The sequence below is a fragment of the Cololabis saira genome, chromosome 19 (genome assembly GCF_033807715.1).
Source record: "Cololabis saira isolate AMF1-May2022 chromosome 19, fColSai1.1, whole genome shotgun sequence".
Classification (NCBI taxonomy): Eukaryota; Metazoa; Chordata; class Actinopteri; order Beloniformes; family Belonidae; genus Cololabis; species Cololabis saira.
This window is the reverse complement of record NC_084605.1, coordinates 27,713-38,975: the sequence shown is the minus strand read 5'-3', so window position 1 is coordinate 38,975 and position 11,263 is coordinate 27,713. Positions and strand designations below refer to the sequence as shown.

Genomic DNA, 11,263 nt, shown 5'->3' with positions numbered 1-11,263 from the left:
ATAATAATAATAATAATAATAATAATAATAATAATAATAATAATGATAATAATGATAATAGTAAGAAGAAGAAGAATTTTTTTTAAGATATGTTTGCATAACTTAAACACACAGAAATGTATTAGCACTATGATATATTATAAATTTGATCATCCATTTTAACTGTCACTTTGTAAAAACACGTTTTTAACGCTGCTTTAGCAGTGTTTTATTGAGGTTTTAATGGGAGCACCACGGACTGCCAAGTCTGAAAGATCTGTTTTTACGTTACGCCACTGAACGCAACTCTTTCTGTCGGCGAAATAGAGCAGCAGGACAAAACGTTAATACTGCGGGTATACTGAACTAAATGCTCTTGTTTGGAAGTCACACCATATTAAAACAAATTATTAACCACATTAACACTTCATAGAAACAAAATAGATCGAGGATGAGGTATGAAAGATCTGTTTTGAAACGTTGCTTAATACGTTACGGCATTGAACACAACCCTTCCTGTCGGCGAGATAGGCAGCAGGACAAAACGTTAAAATAGCACTAATAAATGCATATATTGAACTTTTCCATCACATACATCTACTCACGATATAAATATACATTTTATGGTCACACTTTGTCTGTTGAAAAATGAGCGGATATATTATTTCGGAACCCTAATGTCAACATCTTAACCCTAAACCGGAAGAGGTTACAGAACTACAATTTGTGCCAAGTTACAATACACAGCATTGTGCTACGTCATAGCTTTTGTAGTTCCAATGAATTAGCGCTTATAAAACTGTGATCACGAACTTTGCAAGCTTATTATATGTTTTTAAGGGTGGGGAGCACGCCTGTCTGGTCTGATTTTGACTTTTGTATTGGTAAGAGGGTGAAATCATGTTTTTTATAGGTTTTGACCCTATTCAGTGGCGCCCCCTATTGGACTACTGTCGGGCATGATAGTAGAGGTGCAGAGCTTTCCAAAACTGTTCACATCATGTCTCTAGCATATTTTTTTGTTGAACTACAGGCCTTCAAAAGTGTCACAGGTACAAGGTTCAAAGGGCACACCTGGGGAGCAGGAATTGCCCACAAATCTCATATTGACATATGTTGATCCTGAGGTCAAGACCTTTCCAACGATGTCTTCACTGTTGTCCTACAACAAAGTTTGATTTTCTTGTTGGTACACATCATGGATGTTTGACTTGTATATTCAGAGACCTCTTTAGGGGCCAAGCTGGGGTCCGTTTCACAAAGCAGGTTCAACAAACTCTGAGTCTAAACCTGAACTCTTAGTTGATCTACTCTGAGATCGGAAACTCTGAGTTTTTGGTTCCAGAACAGCGGATTTGAGGTAATTTACTCAACTCTAAGTAGTTTCACCTGGAGTTAAGCTCGTGCGTTAGGGAAATAAAAAGCCATCATCAGTAGATCGCTGATACAAGGATTCACCATGGCAACCGGCGACACAAAAGAGCGACATACATTTTCTTTTTTTTCTTTTTAACTTTATTTATCTTTTCAATTTACAAAATCCCTTTGAGGAAACGTTAGTTTGCATCTGAAGATCCACATACTCCACGCCACTGGAGTTAGAAGTGTTAATACGTGCATATGGTGAGTATGAGAGCATATTTTGGGAAAAAAAATGAAATTTTATTGTCATTTAGATCAGGGCCGTCAATTGGGTACGGCAGCTGCCACACCTTCAGGGCTTCAGGGGAAAATGTAAATGATTTTTTTTTAAATACATTTATGGAATTACTCTGTATGTATTTGTATTGATTTATTCTATTAATTCATACATATAAAATAACTACAAATGCATATCAGAACAACATGATGGATTTCAGTAGGTATTATCTATCCCAACACTTGTACCCCCCCCCCCCCCCTCATATCTTGAAATGTCCCAGCGTCCCTGACGACAGTGGTCGCTATCAATCTCGTTTTTAGTGCGCTCTGCAGATATAATATATGTCCTGCCATTTTCTTTCTTTTTATTTAAATTGATTTATTTTATTATATTTATGTTACTTATGTAATGACTTATGCACTTCATCCACTTTATGTATCATACTGTATTTGTTTATTTAATTCCTTGATGCCTGACTGTCCACGGTCAATGTTCTGACTGTAATTGGAACTTTTAAATAAAGTTTGAAAAAAAAAAAAGTGCGCTCTGCAGTGTTACTAACTTACAAAAATGAAAAGGAAGCAGACAACCACGCAATAAAAAAAAAAGAAAGAAGGCAAGTGATGGGTCCAGAAGATATTAACGAGGCTGTTAGCCACTGATGGATTAATTATGCAAGTTCATCTCAAAGTAAGATATAAATCCTCATATACATCTGTTTAAGGGAAATATTTGAATTCTTTTTGCTCTCCCTCTCCTTTTTGCATTTGGACTTTAACTGTTTGAAGTTAAACTGGGATGTCCCTGTGATATTGTTGCACTGACATAGTGAATAAAGTGAACAAGTTAAATTGCGTTTGTTAGATAAGCCTTTTCTGCTCTCTAACTCTGCCGCTTGCTGTCCGTGGTGCAGAAAACGGATGCGTATTACGTAAAGACCCATTGGCTGAATTGACGCCACTGAGGGAGGAGACAGAGAGAAACTCCAGGTTCGCTGAAATAAACCTGGTCCCGACCAGGTTAGGTTCAGAGAGTCTGTTACTACGGTAACTGACCGAGAGCTTAAGTTACCTCTCTTTGTGAAACAGGCTAGAGTTACCTCTCTTTCTCTGGTTTGAGTTACCTCCCTTTGTGAAACGGAAAACTCAGAGTTTCCCTCATTTCAGGGTTAACAGACTCAGAGTTTTCACTAAACCTGCTTTGTGAAACGGACCCCTGGAAACAATCAGTCAAAATCTTTTAACGAGTATTTTGTGGCCAGATTTCTTTAAGATATTGATGATAGTATTATACACAGTCATACTATTCAATTTGGACCAGTTCTGAGTTTATTTTCCCCTTTAAATACTGATTGTTTCACCTTTTGAAAATTTCCCATTAACTTAACATGGCTATTTCTAGACCCTTTAACCCCTTCCCCAGTCTGACAGGATGATCCTGGATGATCAAATGTATAATATATCATAGTGCTAATACATTTCTGTGTGTTTAAGTTATGCAAACATATCTTAAAAAATTAAAAAAAAAAAAAAAAAAAAGTTAAAAAAGTTCTGGTAACCTCCTTCCGGTTTAGGGTTAAGATGGCATCATCGTCATCATCATCATCATCATCATCATCATCATCATCATCATCATCATCATCATCATCATCATCATCTTCCTCTTCTTCTTCTTCTTCTTCTACTTCTTCTTCTTCTTCTTCTTCTTCTTCTTCTTCTTCTTCTTACTATTATCATTATTATTATTATTATTATTAGTTGTAGTAATAGTAGTATAATTATTATGCTCGGGCAACCAAAAATATCCATTCAAAACAGATGACGTTGGAGCACTAGTATTCAGACTTGAATTATTAGCCATAAAAATTTAAAAAAAAATTAATTCGTGGGCATCTGTCACGTGATCAGGATCCCCCCTTGTCACTCTATGACGTAGAGGGGACGCCCAGGGAATCCCCTGTGGTTGACGAAATGGGAGAAACTTTAAATATCGCCTGTTTCTTCTTAAAACAGCGTTAAAAATGTGCTTTTACAAACTGACAGTAAAAAACAGTACCTTGCGCGACAAAAACGCATAATTTAGCCACTATAACAAAGAATAATATATAAATAATAATAATGTCATAATCCGTGTATATATCACGACCACGGAACCCATTGCCTTTGCATAGTACTATATCCGTGGTGCTCCCATTAAAACCTCAATAAAACACTGCAAAAACAGCGTTAAAAAACGTGTTTTTACAAACTGACAGTAACAAACAGTACCTTGCGCGACAAAAACGCATAATTTAGCCACTATAACAAAGAATAATATATAAATAATAATAATGTCATAATCCGTGTATATATCATGACCACGCATCCCATTGAATTTGCATAGTACTATATCCGTGGTGTTCCCATTAAAACCTCAATAAAACACTGCTAAAACAGCGTTAAAAACATGCTTTTACAAACTGACAGTAAAAAACAATACCTTGCGCGACAAAAACGCATAATCTAGCCACTATAACAAACAATAATATATAAATAATAATAATGTCATAATCCGTGTATATATCAAGACCACGGATCCCATTGACTTTGCATGGTACAATATCCGTGGTGCACACACGGAATTATACCACTTTCCGTGTTGGGACCACAGAAAATAGTGGTAAGAGGTCGTGGGCATTTCACGGATTTTTGTGAGATCAGGTTGCCATAATGAGACGTTCTGAAGCCTAAATGTCCGTTTCTCTCCCTTTACAAGCAAATCTCCACTTTGGCCGGACTTTTCAGGAATGATGGTTTTTGGAGACTTTGAGCTTCGTTTTCATGTAAACGAACGTCTAAAACTCATGAAAACACCAGCGTTGTTGCTGCGTGTAAACGAGGCCTCAGACCTGGGGCCTGTACTACGAAGCAAGTTCAACATACCCAGGATATCTTTTCCTTATCCAGATTCACTAACCCGGACAATTGCAATCACGCTAAGCGGTCACACGACGGTGGTTATCAACTCGGTATATCAACCCAGGTTTCTCCAATCTGGATATGAGCGCGTGCACATAAAAGGGGCGGGGTTTTCAGCGCATGACCAATCGCAAGCATGGAGAAGTCCGCTGTCAGAGCTGCTTATTTCAGTAGCGAAGAACAAAGGATAAATTACACTGTGATTTAACTTAATATTTAGGCTTGAAATTAAAAGTTCATGTCGTGTTCAAATTAAACGAGGTCTGACATTTCATCCTCTCCCAAATGACTCATACCTTGTTTCTACAGTATATTTACAGTTTGTACATAAAGGTTTATTTGCAAAAGTAGTTTTCTTAGAAAGACGGAGTGAGGGTATCTACAGCAAAGACAAACGTACTCGCATACCTTGTTTGTGTTGAATAAATGGAGAGGAGACATGGAGCGTGTCTATCACTTCAGCAGTATATTTAATTAACGTTCAACAACGGTTAACGTTCGAGACATCAGCTGTTTTAACAGTCGGGGCAAAACGTTACCATGACAACACCGGAGGGGGCGGGGACTCCCACTATAACAGAATCCCATAACATACCTCTCTGTCAGGAGAAAATAAATGATAAAGTGTTGATACTTGGGTATGAAAAGAATTGCTTAGTTTCTTGACTAATTCAATTTTTGTTGAAAGTCAGCCCACTCTTTTTTTTCTTCCTCTCACGATCCGCGCACCGAGCTCCACTGGATTCTCTTCGAAAGGGCATGCCATTTTCCATGAGAGCTGATTGGTCAGTGGGCAGTGCTTTTATACCCGGCGATCTGTATCTCGAACATAACCTGCTCCGGAGCAGGTTAGCTGTTCAGCATAAGTTACCATGGCGATGTACCCCGGTAAGAAGTGAACCACCGTCGTAGTCCTGAAAACCCAGGGTTAAACCTGAAGTTACCTTGCTAACCCCAAATCCCGCTTCGTAGTACAGGCCCCTGGACAGGTTGGACTGACGGCTACAGGTGGAGCGTCAAAGTGATCGTCCTGACAGGAAGTGTCTTAGATCCTCCCGTGTGGGTTTAATTCAGAAATGTCCTTTAATCAAGCAGATCATTAGTTGTTCAAGCAAAGACTTTTCAAGTGCAAGCGATACAGAACCTGATGTTTAGTTTCACACAGACTTCAGAATCTGTTGAATTAGTCTGATAAATATACAGAATTCAATCATTCTTATCTTTAACTAAAAGTAAGATATTACCTGATAAACTCAGTTGTAACAGAATTATTAGGTGTTTGCAAGTTAAGTCAAATTATAAATGACACATTACTAAAAGTAAAGTATTTTAATATGTTCTGCTCTCAGAAAACATCATTTAACTCTTTATAACATACAAGGATCATTATGATAAAAAGCTCAGGAATCCTGCATAAATGATATAAAACTGGACACATGATATAAAGTCCAGCAGTTCTCCACAGATCCATTCTGGTGTTAATAATTGTTGCTAGATCAGCTTCTGATCTCTAAACTGCTGCTTTGAACAATATTTGAACATCAACACTAATCAAAAGGATTGGTGTGTATGTTGGTGTTTTCATCTTAATCTAGTGTCAGACTTGGACCAGAAAAGCTCAGGATGTTCAGTAAAGGTGAACATGTCAGAGGAACAACCAGGAACCCACATCATGGATGTAACAAAAGTGTAAAACCTGTTTTATAAAGTCCAGATACGGTGGTGACCCACATGGACCTGATGACAAAGTTGATATTTGAAGAAACACTTTTCTGATGAGACTGGAACATGTTTTACTTTCTCTTCAGGTTGGTGAGCTGCGATCTGTCAAAGATCAGCTGTTCTTCTCTGGTCTCAGCTCTGAAGTACAACCCCTCCCATCTGAAACATCTGGACCTGAGTTACAACAACCTGCAGGATTCAGGAGTGAAACATCTGTGTGGATTTCTGGAGAGTCCAGACTGCAGACTGGAGACTCTGGGGTCAGACATGTTTTAGTTGTGTGTTCAGATGAATCTGATGTGAAAGTTGTGTTGACACTAACCTGCAGACATCAGGCTGATCTTCTACTGATCCACACTGACCATCTGACTGCTCTGAGTTCTTCTTCTCTGCTTTAGTTTCATCTTAAACTTCCTCTTCTGATTCATTACATAAAACTAAACATGTGAATGTGTCAGACAGGAACAAATGAAGAACCAGAGATGTGTCTGAACCTGGAATAAAACATCTTCACAAAAATGAATTAACTTTACAGCTAATACGTTCAGAAATGTCATCCAGATGTTAATAAACTGAGAGAGTCTGACAGACAATAGTGGACAGACTGAATGTGTAGTCGTCCAATATATGAGTTATAGAGCTCATTTACTAAATAACTTCTCACTGTGGATGTAATCAGTCAAACCAACATTGGCTTCCTTTGACTAACATTAAATTTTATTTTAACAAATACAAATTTACCAAATATGAAACTGTAAACATTGAAAAACATAATTTTCTGTGTTTTTAATATTATTGTTTAATATACCTGTTAAGATCATTTCATCCAGGTGACATCAAGACATAAGGTGCAACAAATAATGTCTTTTTATGGTTTTCAGTGTGCAAAACTAAATATAAATACATGTGTGTTGAAGTTAGTAAAGTGAAATAAAGCTGCTGTCTAGACGATGAGTTTCCTTCATCAGCAACAAAACATCCAACAAGAACATCAGAAACTTTGTGTTGAAACTATGTCGTCACTCAATCAACTTTTTCAGAGAAAATGTTTGAAAAAACTCCTAAACAGACAAATATGTACTGATTGATGAAGAAATGTCTCCTTAAAAACATGGAAATGATGAATATTGTTCATTTATTCATCATTAATGGAAGAAAACATTTTAACAAATTCAAATTTTTAATGCATTCAAATGCATTGATCACATTAAAAAGTGGATGTGCCACAATTTAATTCAGTTAATTAAAGATAAAAACAGAAATAATCGCGTTTGGAATCAAGTAAATAAAGTAAACATCTGCATTCAGCTTCAAGTAGTGAAGCTAAAAACCAAATATCCAACCCAGAAATCAGGGAGTGGTTCTGACTCAGACCTGAACAGCCACATTAAGACAGTAGTGAAGTCAGTTATCACTTAACAGCTTCCATCATGATCACAGCGGCCAAACAAACCGTAACCACAGCTGCTACACATGACGCTGGTGACGTTTCTGTCCATAATGAGACGTTCTGAAGCCTAAATGTCCCTTTCTCTCCCTTTAACAGCAAATCTCCACTTTGGCCGGAGTTTTCAGGAATGATGGTTTTTGGAGACTTTGAGCTTCGTTTTGGTGTAAACGAACGGTTAAAACTCATGAAAACAGCAGCGTTGTTGCTGCGTGTAAACGAGGCCTCAGACCTGGACAGGTTGGACTGACGGCTACAGGTGGAGCGTCAAAGTGATCGTCCTGACAGGAAGTGTCTTAGATCCTCCCGTGTGGGTTTAATTCAGAAATGTCCTTTAATCAAGCAGATCATTAGTTGTTCAAGCAAAGACTTTTCAAGTGCAAGCGATACAGAACCTGATGTTTAGTTTCACACAGACTTCAGAATTTGTTGAATTAGTCTGATAAATATACAGAATTCAATCATTCTTATCTTTAACTAAAAGTAAGATATTAACTGATAAACTCAGTTGTAACAGAATTATTAGGTGTTTGCAAGTTGAGTCAAATTATAAATGACACATTACTAAAAGTAAAGTATTTTAATATCTTCTGCTCTCAGAAAACATCATTTTAACTCTTTATAACATACAAGGATCATTATGATAAAAACCTCAGGAATCCTGCATAAATGATATAAAACTGGACACATGATATAAAGTCCAGCAGTTCTCCACAGATCCATTCTGGTGTTAATAATTGTTGCTAGATCAGCTTCTGATCTCTAAACTGCTGCTTTTTGAACAATATTTGAACATCAACACTAATCAAAAGGATTGGTGTGTATGTTGGTGTTTTCATCTTAATCTAGTGTCAGACTTGGACCAGAAAAGCTCAGGATGTTCAGTAAAGGTGAACATGTCAGAGGAACAACCAGGAACCCACATCATGGATGTAACAAAAGTGTAAAACCTGTTTTATAAAGTCCAGATACGGTGGTGACCCACATGGACCTGATGACAAAGTTGATATTTGAAGAAACACTTCTCTGATGAGACTGGAACATGTTTTACTTTCTGTTCAGGTTGTGGGACTGCAGTCTGTCAGAGATCAGCTGTTCTTCTCTGGGCCCAGCTCTGAAGTACAACCCCTCCCATCTGAAACTTCTGGACCTGAGTTACAAGAACCTGCAGGATTCAGGAGTGAAACATCCTGAATCCTGAGTGGATTTCTGGAGAGTCCAGACTGCAGACTGGAGACTCTGAGGTCAGACATGTTTTAGTTGTGTGTTCAGATGAATCTGATGTGAAAGTTGTGTTGACACTAACCTGCAGACATCAGGCTGATCTTCTACTGATCCACACTGACCATCTGACTGCTCTGAGTTCTTCTTCTCTGCTTTAGTTTCATCTTAAACTTCCTCTTCTGATTCATTACATAAAACTAAACATCTGAATGTGTCAGACAGGAGCAAATGAAGAACCAGAGATGTGTCTGAACCTGGAATAAAACATCTTCACAAACATGAATTAACTTTACAGCTAATACGTTCAGAAATGTCATCCAGATGTTAATAAACTGAGAGAGTCTGACAGACAATAGTGGACAGACTGAATGTGTAGTCGTCCAATATATGAGTTATAGAGCTAATTTACTAAATAACTTCTTACTGTGAATTAAATCAGTCAAACCAACATTGGCTTCCTTTGACTAACATTAAATTTCACTTTAACAAATACAAGTTTACCAAATATGAAACTCTAAACATGGAAAAACATATTTTTCTGTGTTTTTAATATTATTCCTCAATATGTCTGTTAAGATCATTTCATCCAGGTGACATCAAGACATAAAGGTGCAACAAATAATGTCTTTTTATGGTTTTCAGTGTGTAAAACTAAATATAAATCCATGTGTGTTGAAGTAAGTAAACTGAAATAAAGCTGCTGTCTAGACGATGACTTTCCTTCATCAGCAACAAAACATCCAACAAGAACATCAGAAACTTTGTGTTGAAACTATGTCGTCACTCAATCAACTTTTTCAGATAAAGTGTTTAAAAAAACTCCTAAACAGACAAATATGTACTGATTGATGAAGAAATGTCTCCTTAAAAACATGGAAATGATGGATATTGTTCATTTATTCATCATTTATAGGAAAAACCATCTTAACAAGTAACATTTCTTACATAAAAACTCAGCTTCAATAAACTTTTACCTTCATTTAATATTTACATAGAAAGACTGATATTTGAATTCAAATTCCATCAAAACTGTTTCTGCCATTAAAAACTACAATAAACCCTGGAGCATCAATTAGTTTCCATATTTTGACGAGTATTTGGTTCTAGTTTCCCTGTAAGGGTTCAGATTTGTACGTTTTTGTACCATCATGCATCTGTTCTTGATGAATCAAATGTATTAATCAGACAAAAGTTTTCTGCACCAGTTCCAGATCCATCACTGGAGAAGAGATGTATTTCATGAATGCTGAATAAACACAGACGTCCTCCTGTCCTGAAATTCTTTCTCTGCTCACAAAGTCCTTCTAGGAATGAAAACTTTATCGTCCAAAACATCATTTACAAACAGACGTGTTATTGGGACAGAAACACGTGACATGAATGGACTTTACATGGTCTAGACTGTCGTCCTCATCACTGACTTTATTGAAATTCGTACAAACTCAGACTTTTCTGATCATCAAGTCAATAATACTAAAGATAAATATATGCAGACTATTGATCACATGTGTGACATCAATATGAACATCAGCCTTCATAAAGTCCATCACCTTTCTAATTCTCATCTGTATGGAGCATTTATAATGATGAAGATGATGCTGAATTGTAATGTATCTGTAAAATGATGAAGATGATGCTGAATTGTAATTCATCTTTTATTCTTTATTCAGATTGGGGAAGTGCAGTTTGTCAGGGATCAGCTGTTCTTCTCTGGTCTCAGCTCTGAAGTTCAACCCCTCCCATCTGGAACTTCTGGACCTGAGATCCAACAACCTGCAGGCTGCAGATAAGAAGCAGCTTTCTGATCTGGTGGAGAGCCCAGACTACCAGCTGCAGGATCTCAGGTCAGTGGAGGTTGGACTCGGTTCTGCTGCTTCCAGCAGTTTTCTACTAAAACCAGTTGGTATCAAAGATCAGTGTTTCCAGTGAAGCTGCAGCTTCTCAGCAGCTGCTTTCCTCATTAAGCTGTGAGAGGAGGATGATGACAGGCTGCAGGATTGGACAGAAACACAGAGACAGCAGTCGGCCAATCAGAGGGTCCAGATGTTTGTTGTAGACCAGTGTTGTGCTGGTGTTCATGTGTCCAGAAATAAAGGGGTATTCCAGCTGACGGCCTTCCAGGATGTTCAGTTACCTCAGGTTGAGTCTTGCTTGCTGATTGGGTAACGTATTGCGTCACGCATCGCGTCACTTCCTGGTGTTTGCGGTCTGTGCTGCTGCCGTTTCACGGCGTTGCAGGCTCAGATCTCTCCCGACTTTTTATCTAAAACTTAGACTGTTTTCTGGTAAAAT

At 37.6% G+C, this 11,263-nt stretch overlaps 1 pseudogene; it reads left to right on the top strand.

Moving 5' to 3' along the window:
- Positions 1-11,263, top strand: part of LOC133419834 (NACHT, LRR and PYD domains-containing protein 3-like) — a 54,485-nt pseudogene that overhangs the window by 18,780 nt on the left and 24,442 nt on the right.